The 21305-nt window shown below is 36.0% G+C and overlaps 1 protein-coding gene and 1 pseudogene across 3 annotated transcripts in view; one reads left to right on the top strand and one right to left on the bottom strand.

Annotated features, from left to right (window-relative positions):
- The window catches only part of CTNNA2 (catenin alpha 2), a 1194816-nt gene that overhangs the window by 56128 nt on the left and 1117383 nt on the right, over nucleotides 1-21305 (top strand). The window contains exon 2 of one of the 3 annotated variants that reach the window (XM_059943641.1): nucleotides 8872-8911. The exons of the other annotated variants lie outside the window; for them this stretch is intronic. The gene's annotated coding sequence lies outside the window, so the exon portion shown is untranslated. The remainder of the gene's footprint in view (nucleotides 1-8871; nucleotides 8912-21305) is intronic. 3 annotated transcript variants of the gene reach the window in all.
- On the bottom strand, nucleotides 1646-6993 carry LOC132377328 (guanine nucleotide-binding protein subunit alpha-13-like; annotated as a pseudogene).

Here is a 21305-nt window from a genome sequence, read left to right as displayed (position 1 = left end):
CACTGGGAATACTTCAGGCTAAATGTAGAATTCAAAGCACTTTTATAAATTGAAAAAGAGATGAGAAAATTTGATAGTAAATTTAATTGGGGGCACATTCCGGGAAGTACCCTTCAGAATAATAATAAGCTATAAATGTAGAAAATGAGAATGACACACTATAAGTTTAATAAGTGAAAAAAGATATAGAGATAATAGTGAACTAAAATTGAACATGAATTAGTCACTCTTCTTTTGCATAGAATGTGTAGATTAAGTGCTATGCAGAATTACAAAGAAAATGAAACAATACAATGCTGTCCTCAGGAGACCAATGAACTAATGAAAAAAATATAAATATGAAAGGTCCGAACTATAAAGTATCTATGTTGTTCTCATTCAAACTCAGGGTAATTTGCCTACTGTTGAGTGCCTGTGTGGCTGGTTGAAAGGACCAAATGTTAAATGATTTTGCTCTATTTTATATCAGCACTGATAACAACCCCAGTTCACTTTCTTCTGAGGTATCTCCTTGATGTATATAGCCTGGGAAAATGTGGGTCATTAAATCATTAGAAGCACTTGACTCTAGAGGATTATGTACCATAATATGCTACTTGAATTTTTTGGCTTAAAGTATTTCAGTGTTTTAAAAGGAATAAGGCCTACTTTTTATTTCTTTTTTGGAATGGTCAATGATACCTTAGAAATGATATCCATCATTTATGTAGTCACCAAGCTTTACATTTTTAATTTTTGTTTGGCTCCTACCCACGCCCACCCCTTATCAACATATTCAGTCTATTACATAGAATTTTAATTTCAGAACTGGAGAGGAACCTTAGAGGTCATATAGTTCAATTATCGTCTGAGATATGCATCCTCTTTACAAGATCTCTGATAAATATCCAGACTATTTTTTTAATATCTGGAATGACAGGTAACTTTCTCAGTCCTTTCAAATCTTACTTCCATATATATATATATATATATATATATATATATATATATATATATATATATATATATATATATATATATATATTTGTCCTTTCAGCTTTTAACCTGGTTTTGATTGTCATCATGCATGGATGTCTGCAAATAGCCTCCTAACTGATCTTTCTTCTCCAATTTCTTCTTTCCTAGAATATCTTTACACCACTGTTTCAATAAAATTCCTAAAACACTTTGATCATATTGCTACCTTGATTCAGAAACCTTCAGTAATTCCCTGTAGCCTGCAGGATAAAATCAGAACTCATTAACTTGAAATAGTCTAACCCAACATATATTTCTGGTTTTAACTTCACCTTTTTCAGCTTCCCCAGCCCATCCTTTGAGCTTAGTTGGTCTACTTACTCACTTTTGCTGAAATTATATTGTTCTTTCTTGTTCCAGTGCTATTGCTGATGCTACTTCCCTTACCTCTTCCTCTTTCACTACTACTCTCCTCTTATTTAAATACCACACATATCTTAAGAGTGAAGTTGATCTTGGGGAGATAGCAGTGAGTGGTGGCTTGAAGCAGGATCTTAGTTCCCTGCCCAGGAATTGAACCTGGCAAGGCTGGATGAAAACCAGGAATCCTAACCGGTAGTCCACCAGGGGCTAGAGGCTAGAAGCAAAGTTGCCCTGGCTCTTGCCCCCATTGAAAAACAAGAATGTCTTAAGGAGGCAAAAACTGTAAAAACAGGTACAAAGTTTATTATTATTAGCACAACACAACATGTGGGAGAGCACGCAGAGAAGCAGTTTCTTTAGACAGAAGCAAAGCAGGAATACACACCCAGAGAGAAAGGGTGTGGGCGTCCTCCTTATTGAGGAGGAACGCAGTAAAGAGGCAGTTAAATCATTCATATAAGGGCGGTTCTTCTGGGTCTTTGTTCTCCTCTGGCCAATTATCTCTCTTCTTTTCCCACATCTGACCTGTCTTAGGGCCCTCCCCAGTATGCGTGCACATCTTTTTTTAAGATGGATTCCAGTGCAGAGGCCTATGGGAGGTTGACACCATCTGTTACAGGGTGACGACCCCTCCCTTTTTGACCCCCCCAAGGAGCCTTCCTGTGCATGTACAGCCAGGGAGGTTTTCTTGACTTCAGGAGTGATAGATGTGGTCATTTTATCTCTTGATTCCATCAGACCTCAACTCCTGCCATTAACTTTATCCTTGAAGTGTCTAGGGAAAACAGAGCTCCAATTTATTCCACTTGACAGATTCCAGCTGTTCACCCCGGGCTCCGTCTACCTCCTACCTCCCAGTCCTCTCTTTGGTAAATTACTCCAGACCACACCCAGCACACTGTGATGCTTCCTTTCCTGAACTCTTATGGGTGCCCATTTTCAGCCTCATTCATTTGGTGCATAATCATGAGCTAACTTGGGACAGTTCTCAGATTGTTATATTGAATTGTAAGTTGTCTTTTGTATTGATGTTTAACTTTTTTTTCACATTTTAATACTTGGCTATCTTTTGTATTGATGTTTAACATTTTTTTCACATTTTAATACTTGGATGTCTTCCAGATTTATTTTATGAGTTGATACGGTATAGAGCATATGGTTTTCTAACTGTATTCCACCAAATCTTAGGGATTCCTGGAAATATGACTGGGGAAGGAGAGGGTGTAGACTGGAATTTGTGGTTCCCCAACAGCTTCTATCTGAACACCTCTGCTTTGATCTGTTTTTATACCAAATTTCTGCATTTGATTACTCTTGAGAAAAGCATTCAGACTAAAGATGTTTGAAAACTGTGAATGAGTTTTCCCAGAAAACTTGGAGAGGAACCCAGACCTGGAATAAAGAGAGTGGATTTTATGTCCAGTTTTAACTCCTCACTGTCTTCTACTTTAGTTTCCTCATTTAAAAAAATTACAAGGTCAACACATATTACCTTACATCTCTTCCAATGTAGAAGTTGATGACACTAAGAAAATTAGCTTTATTAAAATATAGTGACATCTGATTTTTTTATTTTTAAAAAATGTTTATGGAAAGTATGTATTTATTTAGACCATTCTATTATGAAGTTGCTTGCAGTTTTTAGTTGCTGTTATGGCCAGAATGTTCTACGTATGGCACATTAATTACATAATAATTAAATATGAAAAAGGCAAATTCTTTTCCACTCTTTCCTTTTGATCAGAATATTATATATGGCATTCATGTACCTTTTGCTCTTTGGTACCACTTGCAAACCCTTCATTAGCATCATACCAGAAATACTTGTATAAACTTCAAAACCTTGAGAACATTGTCTTCAAAAACCACAGAATTCAAAAACAAGGTGAGGTGGGTGTACAAGCAGTTTAAAAAACATGAAGGCTAAATCTGTGTAAACTTAGAGAATGTCATTCCTTAGGTCAATTTTTTTTCCAGTATCTTTTTCAAAGTAGGAGGCCACCATAAAGATAGGTAACAGATGTAAGGCAGAGGAAGATCTTAATCTTGCTTGTTTTGCGTGTCCTTAACCTCATACCTACAGTATTTAAGGATGCCAGTAGTTGGCACCAACAGAGTATTCAGTATTAAAAGTGGAAAAATTTAAAGCCTGAAATTTACCTAGTTTGAGGTCTGCTAGGAGATTACCACTTAACTCAAATCATAGCCATAGTGAAACAGATCAAAGCCTGAACTTTGCAGATTATGTTATTCAGCAGGTTTCAGCCACAAACCAAAGTCTGCAGATGAGGGACTAAGATTTCCAAGAAGTTAAGCATAGAATCAAGATTTTTCTAATTCTAGAGAAATGCAACTCAAAACTACAATGAGTTACCACCTCACATGGTGGTGCAGTGGTTAAGAATCCATCTGCCAATGCAGGGGACACGGGTTCGAGCCCTGGTCCAGGAAGATCCCACATGCCGCAGAGCAACTAAGCCTGTGCGCCACAACTACTGAGCCCACATGCCACAACTGCCGAAGCCCACGCACCTAGAACCTTTGCTCCGCAGCAAGAGAAGCCGCTGCCATGAGAAGCCCACGCACCGCAAGGAAGAGTAGTCCCCAATTGCTGCAGCTAGAGAAAGCCCATGCACAGCAACAAAGACCCAATGCAGCCAAAAATAAATAAATTTAAAAAAATAAAAACACGAGAAGATACTAGAATAACAAGTTTTTTGTGCATCACTGTAGAATAAGGCAGGTGTTTCCATGTTGATAGTACTGTGAGGCGCTGGTATAAGAGCTTATGCTGTTGGTCCTGGCATTTGTTAACAGCAACATTCCCCCAGGAGTCTTTAGATGTCTCTTAAGCAATGAGAATCCTCTTCAAATTCTAAGAAATAATCTCTGGGGCTCAACATTTGCACTTTCTCCTCAAGCAAGTCTGTCTCATTTAAGAAGAGAATTTTGGCGACATTGCTGAAAACCTGGTTATTGACAATCCTTTCAAAAATGCTCAGATGTTCTGTAAGGCATTGGTCATCTATCTTCCCTACCATCTGGTCAAACTCACTGGAAGAAATAAGGAAGCATTCAAACAGACATTTCCTTTTTGATCTTTGACCGCCTACATCAGACATTTTGAAAGGAACATAGTAAGTTTCAAAGTTGTACTTAGGAGTATTTTGTTAGGTATTCTGCAAAGCAGAACATCCTCTTGTGACGGAATGTATCTGGCTCTTCGAGCTTATCCATTCTCAAGGAAATAGTTTTACAGATTCACCCAGCTGAAATTACCCATGGTTGTCATGTGCTTCCATCTGCCCACTGTGCCCTCATAGCAGAAAAATATTGAAAAAATGAAACAAAAACCTGACATTGTCACCATTCCCTGGGCCACCTTGGGTGACCAGGGTTGTCAGCTGTCGTCATCTTGTCTTTATTGAGTTGGTTTGAATTACCTCCCCAAGGAATATGAAGCTTCTCTTGAAATCTACAAGCACTTGCATACCTTTGGTCACGTTGCTGGAGATAGTGGGGTGAAACCCCTCACCAGCACTCTTCAGAGTCCTGCCTGTGGATGATCCGCGTCAGCTTCAGGAAGATGGACCTGCTGCTTTGGTTTGCTCCCAGAAGCCCGGTTTTTCATGAACTGCTTCAGGTAGGTCTGACTTTTCCCAGGACAGGCATTTGTCCATCTACCTAGATTCTGCTGCTGCCTGGCTTGCCTTCCATTACCACACAGCTGGGTAAGTGTACTGAAAGCACAGACAGAAAGAGAGGAAGTCCTGAGGCTTCATTTTCCCTCCAAACAGTATTAACCACTGTAAAGAGTCTCCTTGGAGTTTAGTACAAGAGCATCTCTTTTGGAGGAAAAGACCTGAACTTGAATCCTGGGTCTACAAATGAGGAATCCTGGCCAAATTACTTAACATTATTGAATCTCAATTTCCTCATTTCCAAAATAAAGATAATCATAACTGTCTCTCAGGATTGCTGTGAACAGCAAATGAGAGCATTAGTCTAAAATGGTTAGCCCAGCACTTGGCACTTAGGTGTCTGGACTATGTTACCTCCTTTTTCTTCTCTGTAATTACCTTTTTTTATAGACTTATTTATGAATGACTTTGGAATTTTTTCTCAATAATCAAACATTTAAAAGATGAAAGTTTGTCACTATTCAGGCTCTGAAAACACTTCTAAATGAGATCAAACGTTTGTTAGTAATGACAATTTCAATTCAATAAATTGCCAATTGAGATATTTAGATGTCTACTTCTGTTTGCTTTGTTAAAAAAAATCAACCACATTTACCTGTGTTGGGGAGGAGAGGAATTAAATAGAAGGAGGTAAAGGGGATTTCATGGGAGATGGACATTTTCTCTATTTATTTAATATTTTGTTTTGGGTGGTGGTTACACCAGTGTATACAATTTTTAAAACTAAACATACTAAATATATCTGTGCTTTTTATTTGTTAACAAACAAATAAACTGAGGTATAATATACCTCAGTTTAAAAAAGGGCCCACATTACTTTATATAGTATTTTAAAAGGTTATATCTTCTACTTTAGTTTGATTCCATCTAAAGAGTCCAGAACAAGAATCTCATTATTTTGTTAGTCAAGGTCATATATTTATTTATGTATTGTTTATAAGACCAGGTATTAGTATATCTGATATTAAATTTATGGGATGTGCATGCTCATTGATAGATGATATCATTCATTTTTAGTGTTTGCTTTTCTCTTATTTTTGAACCTACAACTTCACTAGGCATTGAGCCTGTTGTAAAATATGTGGGTCAGTTATTTATAGAGTTTAAATTAAAAGCCTTATGTATTTAAACTTGGTATTAAAATAACATATTATTTCATTCATAAATGAAGAAGTTCAGAGATTTCCTTGTTTTCTGAAATGGAGTTATTATGCATCATTTAGGAAATATGTCTACTAAAAACTTTAAAGCATGACTTCCACTTTAACTTAAATTTATTTTACTTAAGTTTACTCATTTGAAAATGTGAGTATATGAGTTTACAGCCATGTTCTTCACGTTGGTTTTACATTTTAAGCTTTCTTTGAGTTCATGATTTTCCTCTTTGATCTCAGTGCATTTCAAATGTTCATGTGAGAACCATAGTTCAGTTGCTTAAGGCATGTGTTTTACATAATGTTAAGATGTTAGGATCACCTGTAAGTTCTTATAATTGGACTCCACTGTATGATGGTTGCTTACCACCCACAAGCAGTTTCAGAATGTTTAATGCTTTCTTCATTCTTTGAAGGAATGATGCATTTTTAGTTTAATTTCACTTATTTGTTTTCAGATAAAATTTTCCAATATTACAATAAATGGTATTTAATGACATCAAAATCTATTTAGGAATTTTAAAAATATTTATTTATTTAGACGAGTTTTGTAAAAATATTGATTCATATCAGAAAGACATAGCTTTCCTTTAGAAATGTTATTTTAGGTCATTTTGCAATGATATGACAAGGTACTGGTAAGTCAGTGACATTTGCCCTTTCAAACTGTAGGAAGACTATTACAAATTATTTCAGGCTTGAAGAAGTTACAGAAAAATATTATATAATATTTTGATTAGCGGAAGAAGTACCTTCATCCTTTCTAAATCATTTATTGTAGATAGCCTAAAATTTATTTTAAACCATTAATTAATTTGGTGCTTTAAAATACACTTACTTTTCCCCTATGATTTTGAAATCCAATTAGGTCAGGTGTATAAAGGTAAGTGGTATTTTAAGGTGTTACCAGTTTAATAGTGCTGGCACTCTGCATGTGTTTATGACAGTTTTGCTTCATGCAATCACTCTGAGCTGAATACATTTGCTGTTCTAAAAATGGGAGAATCTAAGTTTAATTCAGTCCCTCTGTTTAGGAAGGTGATATTGTATCCTTTTTATCCGATACTTTAATGTAAAATTTTATAAATTCATTTGATAGATGTAAGTGGAAAATGTTTGAACAGATTATTTAGATGACACTTGGGTATACTAACGTCATCACAGCCTTTAATCAGGTGTGGTCACTGAGGTGTGAATAGCTGCCATGTAGATATCCTCATCTGGACTAGTGGGCCCAGACAGTCCAACAACTGAATGGAAATTGTAAATGAGTGAAAAATACCCCAACACTCAGTAGCTACATAGCTACAAGTACATGTTTCACTACTTATTTTGCTTTAAAATTTTCTGTTTAGATATTTTGGTCTTTTTTCTATTAGGTCATTTGTCTTTTTCTTATTAATATGTGGCATTTCATTATATTTTCAAGATAATATTCCTTTGTCGGTTGTATAAAGTTCAAATATTTTCTGCCATTTTTTATTTAATGGGGACTTTTGATGCTGCTACTTTTGAGATAAATAATTTATCATTGTTTTAACTTGCATTTTGTGGGTTTCCTTTTTAGTGGAGGGCATCTTGCTTAGGAATTATTTTCTAATCTTAAGGACAGAAAATATTTTCCAATATTTTCTTTTTAGTTTAAACATTTTTTCATTGTATTTTCTTTTTAGTTCAAACATTTTGTCATTTTATATTCAAATCTATCATTTGTCTGGAATATATTTTTAAGTATGAGTCAAGTAGGAATCTAATTATCTTTTTCATTGTGTGGATGAATACAATTGCCCCAGTAGCATTTGTAGTCTGTTTTTACTTTTTTTTTCTTGTATAAATTTATTTTATTTTTACTTATCTTTGGCTGTGTTGGGTCTTTGTTGCTCTGTGCGGGCTTTCTCTAGTTGCGGCAAGCGGGGGCTACTCTTCGTTGTAGTGTGTGGGCTTCTCATTGTGGTGGCTTCTCTTGTTGCGGAGCACGGGTTCTAGGTGTGTGGGCTTCAGTAGTTGCAGTGTGCAGGCTCAGTAGTTGTGGCTCACGGGCTCTAGAGCACAGGCTCAGTAGTTGTGGCGCACAGGCTTAGTTGCTCCGCGGCATGTGGGCTCTTCCCGGACCAGGGCTCGAACCCGTGTCCCCTGCATTGGCAGGTGGATTCGTAACCACTGCACCACCAGGGAAGTCCATGTAGTCTGTTTTTGCAAGCTCATCTGCCATGTACCCTCTGTCCACACTGACTTTCCATGTAGCATAGATCTGCTCCTGGGCTCTCTCTTCTGTCCTGGTCTGTTGGACAATTTCCAAGTCAGTATATTTTATCAGTATTGGTGATTTGTAATAAGCCTTAATATCTAGCCAGATAAGTATTGTATCTAATTTTCCACATGGTGCATGTTTTCCTTTCTTTCAGTCTTTTTGTATTTTGAATATGTTGTCCGTTAAATGGTATATAACTGTATATTTAAGAGCCACACTGGCTATCTCTGCTTTTTTTTTTGGCATATTCTTTTTTTTTATTACTTTTATTTTATATTGGATTATAGTTGATTAACAATGTTGTGTTAGTTTCAGGTATACAGCAGAGTGATTCGGTTATACATATACATGTATTTATTCTTACTCAAATTGTTTTTCCCTTTAGGTTATAACAGAATATTTAACAGAGTTCCCTGTGCTGTACAGTGAGTCCTTGTTTGTTATCTATTTTAAATATAGTAGTGTGTATATGTCAATCCCAAACTTCCAATTTTTTTATCTCTGCTTTTTAATAATTTATTGTAGCCTACTTTCATTTTGTTTGGGATTCCTATCATATTTGACATTACTACTAATAGCGTACATTGTACTTTTTTTCTTTGATTCTGTCTTTTTAAAATTTTTACCCTACTTTTTATTTTCTTTTTAGAATTCTCTTCATTTTGTAATCAGGTACCTGGCCAGGTATGTCTTGAGGCCCTGGATCTCCCTCACGGCCACAGAAATTCACTGTTTTTTCAAGGTCTCATTAAAGATTTAATCCTGTGTTTAAAGGTGCCTACAGGGCCCATTAGACATCTGAACTCTTCCACCAGTGTGCCAGTTTAATATAATCTTTATTCTATCCTCCCTTTGTCATCAAATTAAATATTTGTATTGCCTTGGCTTTTAAAATAGACAGCGTGTTTGTTTGGGGAGAAGTCAGGAGAATATGGTTTAACCTCCAAATCTTTGGCTATTCTTCAGCACAAAGGAAGGATATTTCTTCTGAACAAAGTTCCCACAAGCTTGTGGGCCATCTAACACTGAAGACAGAAAATTTAATGGCAAATGCTCGGCTCTCAGATGTTACTACAAAAGTTACCACTATTTCAGGAAAGGCAAGTAGGTCTGAATTAGAGCTTTGGTCAAGAAATGCCCATTGTAGCAACCCCGTCTCCTGATTAGATTTTAGAAATCCGTGTTTTTTAGGATCTGCTTCTTTTTTTTTTTTTTTTCTTTTTTAATTGGGTTGTTCATTTTGATATTGAGTTGTATGAGCTGTTTGTATATTTTAGAAATTAAGCCCTGTCCGTTGCGTTGTTTGCAAATGTTTTCTCCCAGTCCACAGGTTGTCTTTTCATTTTGTTTAGGGTTTCCTTTGCTGTGCAAAAACTTGTAAGTTTGATTAGGTCTCATTTATTTTTGCTCTTATTTCTTTTGCCGTGGGAGGCTGATCTAAGAAAATATTACAATGATTTATGTCTGAGAATGTTTTGCCTATGTTAACTTCTAGGAGATTTTGGTCTCATGTCTTATACTTAAGTCTTTAATCCATTTTGAGTTTATTTTTGTGTACGGTGTGAGGGTATGTTCTAACTTCATTGATTTACATGCAGCTGTCCAGTTAGGATTTGCTTTTTGAAGGTGGAGGCGTTTCAGAAATTCACCAGTTCCTCTGTCACCTTTTTCGAGATATTCATGAAATATCTTTATCTTATCTTTGAGTTTGTCAGATTCTAATATCCAGAACTGTGCCTGGCTCCCAGGAGTCATTAAATAAATGTATGTTGGGAAAGTAAAAAGGGATGTGGGATGGAATCCTGACTGGAAGACAGCTAAGTGACAAAAATCAGGCAGAAATGAAAATTGTTTCACCCTCCCACCTGTAAAGGGAGAAAAATACCACAATGATAATGGAATTTTATATACAATGACTTTGGCAGTTTCCCAGTGATGTTAATTTTAGGAAGACACACCTAATTTAATTTTTGGCTGCTGTTCCTCTTATAGAAGAAACTGATTTATTACACTTGAAAACTGATGTTTTGATTTTCAAGAATGCCAGAGGGATTGAATACTGGCAGCTGTGAAATATCTTTTCATACCAGTTTGTGAGAATCTTAGTGGGCAGTGGATTTAGTGATGATATCAATGTTTCAAGAAAACTAGTGGCAGCTGTACCTTTATGTAGCATACATATGAGAATCAACTAAAGCAACAGTCTTCCTTGTGTTTGCATGAAATTTTGTAAGGGCAGCCTGGTGATGCTTAACATTTTCGGTGATCAGAAGTCTGGAATTGACCATAATCACCAATGCCTTTGAATACTTTTTAAAGAGTAATAATCTGGTAAGTAACACAGGTCGGTTAATGGCTTCTTTATGGTCCTTGTTGGTGAGAAGGTTTGGAAAAAATTCAGTGATTGAAATGGCCCCACTATCCACTGCCTTGTTACCTGCTCTCAGTATTACCAGGTGCTTGATGCATGCAGCCAAGGCAAAAATGTCTGAAAGTTTATATTGAGCAAGCAGAAATTTAATTCAGATTCTGATGTTGTAGTATCAAAAGGTGTGACAAGCAGAGTAATGGTCCCTCAAAGTTGTCTGTCTGATCCCCAGAACCTGTGAATATGTTCTCTTACATGGCAAAGGGGATGTTGCAGATGTGATTAAGGTTAGAGACCATGAACTGGGGAAGTAATCCTGGATTATATGGGTGGCTTAGAAAATGGAGAAAAGGAGCTGTGAACCAAGGGATGTAGTGGCATCTAAAGCTGGGAATGGGCCTCAGCTGATTGCCAGCAAGAAACTGCAGACAGTTCTACAACCTCTAAGGATTGAATTCAGGGAAAAACCTCAATGAACAAAGAAACAGATTCTTCTCTAGAGCCTCTGGAAAAGATGCCACTCTGCTGACACCTTGATTTTTGTCTGCTGAGACTCATTTTGGACTTCTGACCTACAGTACTTTAAGATTATAAATTTGTGTTTGCTTAACCTACTAAATTTGTAGTAATCTGTTATAGCAGTGATAGAAAATTAATACAAAGGGTAACTGATTTTTCCCTTTAAAATGGTCATGGATACAAAGGAGAAATCTAATAAAATTTATGAAGACATCTCATTCTTAAATATAATGTTTTTCTTATCTGAAGAAGAACAAAGTGTTGGCTAATTTATGTAATCTGAATTAAATAATATTTTCCTAGAGTGTATTTCCTGATAAATAGGTAATATTGATATATAAGTAGGAGGAAAAAAGTCAGAACCCTCCATTCCAATAAAAATTCATTTATAGCTTTGAGTTTTGTTGCTGAGTGATTTGATTTTATCATTGTGTTCCCTTTTCAATGAAAAAGGAGCTGTATTTAACTTCCCAAAATGTTAGTTGATTAACTTTTTTTGGCTGCTCTGAAAAGCAAACTGCTATTAGGATCACCCCAAATTATTCCCTAGATCAATGTGTCTTGGCTAAACTTTCATGTGTAAATCAAATCCCTCCATAATCTTGTTTTTAAATATTCCTCTTGGAGATGTACCTCATAGAAGGATCACACATACAACCCTGTGTTATTTTTAACTTCCTGTCGGTGGAGACAAATCCAGAAAGAGAAACATTAGTCTTTGCTATGACTTTGATTTTGCTAGATTTTAGAGTTTATACTTTTTCCCAAGGATAAAAAAAGACAGGGAGAAGTAAAAGTCCATGGGTTGACAAATTCTTTGCCATTTCCCATTTTTTTCAGCTGACAGTGATTAGCCATATCTATACAAAAACATCTTACTAAATATTCATGAGCCTGTTCAGGATAGTTTTATGGTGTAGTACACTTCTTCGTTTCAGTAATAGAAAATGCAGATGGGAAAATGGAATTGAAGGTATGCATATGAAACTGAAAAGGAACCAGTGGAGTAAATCAGTTTTATCACTTACTAAATCATTCTCCTGGCAAAAAAAAGTAGTAGTTCAAATGGATTTATCTTATTCCAAATTATATACGAAATTAACTTTCACATTTTGTTTCTTCCATAATCTAACTAGGCCTGTTGTTACAGTTTAGAGAATTGCAGATGGTATGGCTTCTCTACTTTAGTGTGAAATCACAGAATTAAAAAAACGATGAGCATGAAGATATATAGCTGAATGTGTCAACATGATAACTGAATTAAGAGAAATAACATAGACAGACTATAAGCAGACCTTGTAACCTATATTATGACTTAGAAGTGGTTAAGAATGTAAGCTGAGCCTGCTTGCCTCTTACTGGTTACTTCATGTTGGGACAATTTTTAAACTTTAGAGGATCTCAGTCTTCTCATGTATAAAAGGGGGATTATAATTGTACTTAGGTTTGCAATGAGCATTAAATGTGTTAACCTGTAAAGTAGTTAAAACATTGCCAGACACGGGATAAATGCTCAACAAATGTTTGCTATTATTTTAATCTTTAATTATAAACATTTTCAAACATACACAAAATAGAGTTGCTTATATGACTAGCTTGTTTCTTTTTTATAATGAACTGTCTGTCGTATATTCCTCACCTGGGTGCTAGAATTATACACATGTTGCCAGTTTTTAAATGTGTCTCTTTTTTGTCTCTTACGTTTTTGTCTGGATGTTATAAAGCGTGTCATTTTACCCCTAAACGGTATTCTTAAAAATATAAAATATGGGCTTTAAAAGAACATAACCATTTTGTCATTGTCCCATCTAGCAAAATGTAAAATAATTTATTGGTTTCAGCTAATATTCAGGCCACAATTAGGTGTTCCAATTTGCTTTAAAAATATTTTTTCATAGTTATTTGTTTGAATCAGAATTCAAACAAATTCCATATATTGCATTTGTTGTTATGTTTCCTAGGCCCTTCTCCCTTTCTCTCTCTCTTGCTCTCTTTTAAAGTTCAGGTTTATTGAGATGTAATTCATATTCAGCAAATTTTACTACTTTTAGGTGTGCAGTCCTATGGATTTTGACAAATCTATCTATTTGTGTAACCACCAGCATAATCAAGAAGTTCTGTCGTGCTCCTTTTAGTCTATTCCCTCCCTCTTACCACAGTTCCTTGAAACAACTGATATTTTTATCTGTCCCCATAGTTTTTTCTTTTCCAGAATATCCTATAAGTGGAATCATGCAGTGTCTAACCTTTTAAGTCTAGCTTCTTTCACTTAGCATAATTATTCTGAAATTGGTCTTGTTGCTCCCTTTATCATAGCTTGTACCTTTTTCATTGCTGAGCATTATTCCATCATATGGACGATGGTTGTTGCCACAGTTTGTTTATCCAGTCACAAGCTGATGGACATTTGGAATGTTTGTCATTTGGGTTATTTTGGGTGATTATGAATAAATCTTAATATAAACATTCACAGTAGGTTTTGTGTGGATATATGTCTTTTCTTTGGGGTAAATGTCCAGGAGTATTTATCTAGGTTTGCTGGGTCACATGGTAAATGCACGTTTAACTTTTTACAACACTGCAAACTGTTTTCCAGAGTGGCTGCACCATTTTGCCTTTCCAAAGCAATATATGAGAATTCTGTTTGCTCCACATTTTAGTCAACGCTTGTTATTTTCAGTATTTTTTATTATCATTTAACCATTTAAAAAGGTATAAAGTGATGCCTCATTGTAGTTTTAATTTGCATTTCCTGATTACTAATGACCTTGAGAATCTAAATGTGTCTGTTTTTCTGACCCCTCTTTTAGTCAAGACCAGCCTGTCTCCCACACATTTTTTTTTTTCCTTCGATTCAGTTGTTTGGTTGAGGAAACTGAAAATCTTGTTCCTTCTTCATTTGTTGTTTGACATGATCCCCTATCCTTCGTCATTCTAATAAGCAGAAAATTAGCTTCTAAATTAGGTTTTGGATATATATTTTTGATGGAATGCTTAATAGGCCATCTGTTTCATATTGTATCACTTCTGAAGGCACCTAACATCTGATTGACACTGGGTTCAGATGCTGCCAGTGTTATCCCTTCATTCTAAAGATGTCCATCAAGACTTCCACGGTGGCACAGTGGTTAAGAATCCGTTTGCCAATGCAGGGGGCACGGGTTCAAGCCCTGGTCCTGGAAGATCCCACATGGCGTGGAGCAACTAAGCCCCTGTGCCACAACTACTGAGCCTGTGCTCTAGAGCCCGGGGCCACAACTACTGCAGCCCGCCCACCTAGAGCCCATGCTCCACAACAAGAGAAGCCACCACAATGAGAAGCCCGTGCACCGCAATGAAGAGTAGCCCCCCCACTCGCCGCAACTAGAGAAAGCCCGTGCACAGCAATGAAGACCCAACACAGCCAAAAATAAATAAATACATAAAAAATAAATAAATAAATAAAGATTCTCATCAACTGTTCATCTAATAGTTTCATCCATTTACCTTTTCCTGAATCAGTTACTTTGTTAGGTGTTACAAACAGGAGTTATATATTCTAATTTTCCCCTTTCGCTGTATTTATCGGTTGGTTTTCTTCTGTAAACGAAGAGTTTTCCTCACTAGGGCTACCCAGTTACCTTAGAGTTTATTTAGAAAAGTTGGAATTGATAACTTTTAGTGGAAGGAGTTAGTTTCCTTGAAATTTCCAGTGATAATTAATGGGTGATGGTAGTGATGGGAGTGAATTTTTTTCTCCCTTCTTGTTGTCTTTATCATTGCATGTCATTATGAATTCATGATTTTTGTATGTTCAGTGTGTTTCAGTCGATTTCAGTGATTCCTGCTTATTTCAAATTCAGGTTATATTAATGAGGTAAAAAAGAAAAGCAAAATGTAGAAGTCCATAGATTTTTACATGTACTTGGATCTGATTTCTGGACGTTTTTTATGATTCTTTGATTTGTATATAATGCATGCACCAATCTCACATTCATGAAATTATCTCACTCCAGAAAAAGAAAAATAACCTGGTAGTATTTCATGGGGATTGATATAAATTAATAAATTAGGAAGAACTGACATTGTTATGATACCAGGTATTTCTATCCAAGAACACATCATTTCTTTTCTTTCAAGTCTGTTTTTCGATCTCTCAGGAGTGTTTAAATATTTTCTTCATGCAAGTTTTTCACATTTCTAAGTAGTTTGTCTTTTTGTTGCTGTTTTAACTCATGTCTTTTGTTCCATTAGATTTTAAAATTGTGTATTTTTATTTGTATGTATGAAGGCTACTGGTATCTTTTATTGTTTGCAGTAGTTTTTCACTTGGCTTTCAAGACATTTACTTGTAGTGCAAGATAATCCTGGCTTTTCTTTTCTGATTCTCATGTGTCCAATTGTTTTGTTTTAACTGTGTTGGATTACACTTCCAAGGCAACGTTAAGTAAATAGTGGTGGCAATAGTGGACATACATTTCTTATTCCTGAGTTTACTGTCAATATTTCTTGCCTTTCCCCACTAAGGAAGAGTTGGCTTTTATTGTTACATGACTGTAATATGTAAAGAATGGGAATATGGGACTGGTTTTAATACATGATACTTTGTCTCAGAGCTGGCCAGCAACTGCAAATGGCATTTTAATGAGAAAATGTGTCAGTGATGTGATTTCTTCCCTTGTAATTCCTGGTGCAGCAGGGAATGCACTTGCACAGCTGGGCATGCTAGCTGACCTGACTTGCTCTCTGTGCTGGCTACAGCTGCCGCTCACCCCCACTGCGCCCCTATTGTGTCAGGCAACAGGTCTAAACAGGCCTCTGGAGTCGGTCCTCATTTTCCCCTCCTCTTAGCCTACATTCTGGTTTTCTTTCCCTAAAAGAGACTCGGAAAATAGTGTATTTAAGTGTATTTGTGCCTAAAACTCGTTCGAAAACACACCCTTCATTTTTAGAATAAAACAAAGCCCTAGAGGGAAATGGAACTCCTGAAGTGGTCGTTGGCCCCTTGGGCATCTGGTGCCCGCGTTTTCTCACTTGCTGTTGGCATGGGTGCTGAGGACGCTGTAGCTCTCTGTGCACATCACTGCTCTGCTGTCTGCTTCTCTGCTGTGTAGTAAATCTTCAAATATTACCAAACTGTCAAGAGTGTAGCATTCTCTTGATTATTTTCTGTCAAGAACATCACCTCCTAAGACCATGGCCTCCCTTCTTATTTATTATTGTCAACGCTGTCAGCTTTGCGGTCGGATGTGTTCTATTCTGGAGTCTGGCCCCCTGCTTCTTATTCCCCTATTCAGCCTCTGGCAGGCTCCCTATTTTTTAACTGTATAACATAAAAGTGTTTTATCCCTTTTTTTCAAAGTTTATAGTTTTTCTTTTCCACAAAGCCTTCCTTTTTTTTTTAGTTTCGGGTTTTTTTCCAGCACTTACCTTTTTCGTTGTTACTTTTGCTTTTAATTTAAATATGAAAGTTCACTTGGAGAAGCCTTTATGATCTTCTTCATCATCTTTTGTAATTTCACTTCTTACCACTAAATTATTGTAAGAGCAGATCTTTAGCTTTGGTTTGAGCTTTCTAGTTAAGATATATTTGCATTTATTTTAGCATTTTTGTATTTCTTTTTATCAGAAAATCTATCTTGAGTTCCTGCTGTTCTCAGTTATCTTGCAGCTAAATGAAATCTTTGAAGTTGATAATCCTTTCTAGAAATTGATAAAAATATAGCCTCTTATAGAATGGGAAAATGTGTTTTCTGATAGGTATATGGATTTTATACAATAAGCAATGGTACAGAAAATGTACTGAGAAAAAGTTGTATAATTACCCTGAAAGGAAAAGAGATGGTAAGCACCATCCATTCAACGAGTTTTTAGAGTTTACTGTGCTATGGAACACTCTGTACAAGACTTGAAGGCTCTTGGGGCAACAGTAAAGACTGACACATGGAATACTGGAAAACAATATTGGTACTTAGATAAGTACCATATGAGAGGTACAGAGGATAACATATAGTCAGGGAGATATAAGACCTTTTAGCCTTTGATGATTCAGGTAAATTAATGAAGAGATGATGAACAGAGGAAAATAATAGTGCTTTCCTCATAGGGTATTTGGAGGGCTCAGTGGGCAATGGGTCAAAGGGCTGAGCAAAATGATAGCACATAGTAATAGCTCAATCACTTTAGCAGTCAGTATTACTAATAATGATCAGAGGGTTTGAAATATTCCTAATTCTGTGTTATGAGCTGTACATTTTAAACTGTTAGCTGGGAGGAATGACATTCTATCCCAAAAATTGAGGCAGCTCAGCAGGCCACATGCCTGAGTAGAAGGCCATTACTTTCTTCCAAAGTGAGCCAAGGCCATGCCTCCAGCAAGCCAAGACTACTCTTCGAAAGTAGTTTTAGGTCTGTGCCACTGCTTAGAAAGGTGATGAGAGAGTTAGTTAGTGTTTTGAGTAATAAAATATACATTATATAATTTTAACCTGGAAAATGATTTATCTTTTTCATTTTAAGAGAAATAATTTCTCAGTTTTCCTCATCACAGTATCCATTGGCTTATAAATTAGAAGTGTGTGTGTTTTGTGTCCTAAATATTATCCTTATATACTTAATGAAAGGCTCTGAATTGTCTCCACTAGTGTCCTTTTTTTTCTATAGTAAAGTTCATTAACCCCCATTGCCATTTAGAAGATAGGAGGCATATTATTGGGAAGAACTGTGTTTAAGACATTTCCTAGACTAAGCTTAGCCAAGAAAATGAAACTTTGGGAACTCAGTATTAAAAAGAAAGAAGTGAAATATATGCATTCTTGTGGATTAAGGAAAGAATGATGCTCATCTCGAGTCACAGTTGTTTTTCTGTGGCGATTTTCAGGTTTTTTTTTTTTTCCCTGAGACACCAGTTTACTCCTCAGAGTATTAGGAATGAGTGGAAACTAAGCAGTGACTATTGAAGGTTTAAATCAAATTGATAAAGATCACTGTCTCACTGAGCTGCAGGTGTCTCCTAACTTCTCTCTAGGAATTTGAAGACTGATCTTGGCAAGAACAAAAATGTGTTCAGTCGTCAAATTTAATTAGAAAGCAAAGCTTATAACTCCCTCTTGTAGGTATACACAATCAAAGTTAAGTATTTTCACTGTAGGTGACACTTCGCTTTCTGTCACCTTTGAGTACTTAACCCTTGATGTCCCCCCCTTTCCCCCAGTGGTTACAAGTTTGACTGCAAAGGAATATAAAGGTAAAGGTTTCTTTAAATCCTAGTGAAAACAGGTTTCATTCGTTACACCTGCTGTAACTGCTCCTTTGAGGAGGCTTGTGAGCTTTTTTCCTGGAGACTTTTTGAAACACGTATGTTTAATCATGCTATGCTGGTCCATATTTTGCAAACTTATATGTATATGAGAAGGGACTTGTTTTTGGCCCTAGGTTTTTTTGTAGTACTTCTCAGGGAATACAAAGATTATTGTATTTTAAAATAGTTCTTCAGCTACTGTCCTTATTTATTCAAATATGATGAAAACCTACTGTACTTTAGTTTGTTAAATGTCTTCAGATATTCAGGAGCCAGTTGATGTTTTCTAACTGATGGGGAGATACTTAATATAATATATTGATATGAACTTTGCATTCCAAAGGAATTAGTAGATGACAAAATATCCTTCATTATTCTTTTATAGCATTTTCTTGATCTTTTTTATAAACACATTAAACTCCTATTTTAAAACTTATGCTTTGTTCTTTAAAAAAAAAATTACATTTGCTCTTTCAAGACAAGACTTTTTCTGTGGCTGATAGAGGCCTGTTTGTCTGGAACATGTGCCTCTATTACTTTTTTCTTGATACAAGATAACTAGAGCTACAATAAACATTATTGTCTGGCAGGACTGGTAATTTGCTTTTTAAAAATATATCAGATGAAGGAAAAGCTGTATTTTATTTGAAAATTAAATGTAAAATGAGATATCATCCAAACCTTTTAATATAAAAAATGGCTTAATTTTTGGTAATTTCAGATGACATCAGCTCTTCCTGAGTAATCAGTTTCACCATTTTGTTTTGCTCTAAGCACAAGGACTGAATGCAATGTGTTATTTTATCTCCTACTCCTCTGTTCTCCTCTAGTATATTTGTATTGCTTTAAGAGATTTGGGACGTATTTCTGTTGGTGTATAAATTCAAAACTTCAGCATAAAAAAAATGAATGCAATAACCGAGGCTTTTATTGTTTAAAAGAAGCAAATCATCATAAAATTCTACCATCAATGAATATGATCATTTGAATTTTTCCTGTGCAATTTTAATTTAAGTTGCCTCAAATTGGATCATTGAACCTAGTATTCTGGTTTGTACCAGAACACTATTTGGGAATGTACTGCATAAAATGAGACAATTTATGTGAAAGAGGCTTGTCAATAGAATATATTTATAAATGTTATTTTGAGGAATGTTTAACCATGACTTAGAAAAACACATTGAAAAGGGTGTTATGATGGAATTTTTCTGACATGAATGCAGTTATCACCCCTAATGACACGGTTGACTGTCTATTAGGCACATTCATGAAGAAAGACATGCTGCAGGGGGCAAAACAGCAACTGTGTCATAAGATTCAACTTTAATTATTTAAGCTTCCCATCATTGTTTTGCATTATTTATACAAAAATCTTCCAGTGACATTTCTTGCACAGGTTTTCCCCGCTATCCAAAAGTAGAGCGTTCCTATGAAACCTTTCGTAAGCCGAGATGGTTTCGGCTTAAAACAAAGAAACAAATACCTTAGAACACAACTTGCTAACAGGATGCACAATAGAGGTAAACCACAGATGCTCACAGACACAGTTCAAGGCTTGATGCTGAGATGTGGAGCGTAGTTCCCAGGAAGGAGCTTGGTGGGACCACCCTTGTTGCTCAGGGTGCCCTCCCTCTGTAAGGACTCCCTACAAAACACATGCTGAATGCGCTGTTTTTGATTTTCGCCTTTGTTTGTAAAAGCGAAAATCCTTTTCAGATCTCTTTCTGTTAGCAAAACCAGGTACTAATGTAGGTCTTTCATAAAAGTGAGGTGGCTTAAAGTGAACTTTCAAAAAGCAGGGGATACCTGTGTTGAGTTCCTTCCCATCAAAATCACAGAAAGAATTCTGCTGCTGACTGCTTGTCAGTGGATCCCATTTCCATCTTATTTTAACTTTGCCAGTCTTTTGGAGCTTAAAAGACTAACAGTTTTGCGGGGATATTGGTGTCCTGAGAGAGATTTTGAAAGATGCTGGTGTTGCTTTATGAAAACGAATCTGCATTTTATATATGAATAGCCTGTTCTAAGAGTATGATATAGAAAGGTTTTACTTTATTGGTTGTTTCTTTTGATATTGACTAACTTGTTTGTTTTCTTTTTTACTTCCTTTTCATTTTTTCCCCAGAGGTGGTCATTAGAGCTGGTTTTAATGTATTTCTTTTCTGGATTAGAAAAGTTAAATCATCTATCTGTCTCCCTCTCACTTTCACTTCTCTTTTCTGCTGTCTCTTGAAAGAGTGTTAGCCAATGAGTTGCTTCTCGCAGTAATGCCAGATGACCAGTTGATAATGTGCGTGTGGAAATTCCTTTTTGTGTGTGTGAGACAGTTTTGAGATTGCAGTTGTTTTATTTTTTAAAGTTTAATTTCCTGATCTTCTTCCACGTTCAAAAAATACCATCTCTTTCACACATACCACACACACACCAAGCAAACTCTTGCCTTTATAAGTCAAAAATCTTTCTTTAGTGCAAAAACGGAATTTTTTTAGTTTTTGTAACCACAGTGGCCAAGGGTTGCACGGCTTTAGACATGGCTGAACCCTGGTCTGTTTCTATCTTTTGGGCTTGCTTTCATCTCTGTTACCTTCATTCTCAGGCTCTGTGTGGTGTTTTACCTGCTCACCTCTGGCAGCTCCAGCAGAAAGAGAACACC

Source organism: Balaenoptera ricei, chromosome 13 (assembly GCF_028023285.1).
Source record: "Balaenoptera ricei isolate mBalRic1 chromosome 13, mBalRic1.hap2, whole genome shotgun sequence".
NCBI lineage: Eukaryota > Metazoa > Chordata > Mammalia > Artiodactyla > Balaenopteridae > Balaenoptera > Balaenoptera ricei.
This window is presented reverse-complemented; position numbering and strand designations above follow the sequence as displayed.